This window comes from Ailuropoda melanoleuca, chromosome X, assembly GCF_002007445.2.
Source record: "Ailuropoda melanoleuca isolate Jingjing chromosome X, ASM200744v2, whole genome shotgun sequence".
Lineage (NCBI taxonomy): Eukaryota > Metazoa > Chordata > Mammalia > Carnivora > Ursidae > Ailuropoda > Ailuropoda melanoleuca.
This window is the reverse complement of record NC_048238.1, coordinates 41,986,694-41,988,037: the sequence shown is the minus strand read 5'-3', so window position 1 is coordinate 41,988,037 and position 1,344 is coordinate 41,986,694.

The window sequence follows — 1,344 nt, the reverse complement described above, 5'->3', positions numbered from 1 at the left end:
ACAACCAAAGTTAGGCAATATATTCATTTGTTTATACACTGGGTACTTACCGTGTGCCTTACTGTTCCAGGTACAGAAAATACAGCAGTGAACAACAACAACAAAAAGCTTATCCTTTTTGGAGGGGAGTAAAGACAGATGATGAACAAGATAAATAAGAATATTACATGGTATATGTCGGAGTTAAGGTAAAAAAGAATCGGCAAATGGGTATGGAGACATCTAGAGGGTGGGTTACAATTTAAAATAGAGTAGTCAGAGAAGGCTTTGAGAGAAGGTGACACTTGAAAAAGAACTTGAAGCAAGTGAGAGAATAGCTCATGCAAGAACCTAGAGAAAGGGTATTTCAGGCAGAGGGAAAGCAAGCGTGAAGGCTTAGATGGGAGCATGCCTGGTGTGACTGGGAACAGTGAGGAGGTTAGCGTGGTGGAAGAGAGACTGGTTGGCGATGAGCTCAGAGAACTTACAGTGGGTCGGATCATATAGGCTGGCATAACTCTGGAAAACAGTGTGGAGGTCCCTTAGAAAGTTAAAAACAGCTACCCTATGATTCAGCAATTGCCCTACTGGGTATTTACCCCAAAGATACAGACGTAGTGAAGAGTAGGGCCATACGCACCCCAATGTTCACAGCAGCATTGTCCACAATAGCTAAATCGTGGAAGGAGCCGAGATGCCCTTCAACAGATGACTGGATTAAGAAGATGGGGTCCATATATAAAATGGAATATTACTCAGCCATCAAAAAGAATGATTTCTCAACATTTGCTGCAACATGGATGGCTCTGGAGGAGATAATGTTAAGCGAAATAAGTCAAGCAGAGAAAGACAATTATCGTATGGTTTCACTCATTTGTGGAACATAAGGAGTAGGAAGATCTGTTGGAGAAGGAAGGGAAAAATGAAGGGGGGTAAACAGAAGGGGGAATGAACCATGAGAGACTATGGACTCTGGGAAACAAACTGAGGGCTTCAGAGCGGAGGGGGGTGGGGGATCAGGATAGGCTGGTGATGGGTATTAAAGAGGGCACATATCGCATGGTGCACTGGGTGTTATATGCAAGTAATGAATCATGGAACTTTACATCAAAAACTTGGGATGTACTATATGGTGACTAACATAACATACTAAAAAAAATTTATAAAAATAAAAAAATATATAGGCTGGCATAGGTCTTTGATTTTACTCTTGCTTGAGCCACGGCTTGGGAGTCATGGGAAGGTTTCAGAAAAGGGGTGCTGCGATTGACTTCTCTCTTAAAAGGATTGCTGCGGTTACTGTGTTCAGGAAGAGGGAGTACAAGTTAGGAGGCTCTTTCAACAATCCAGACAAGAGATAATGGT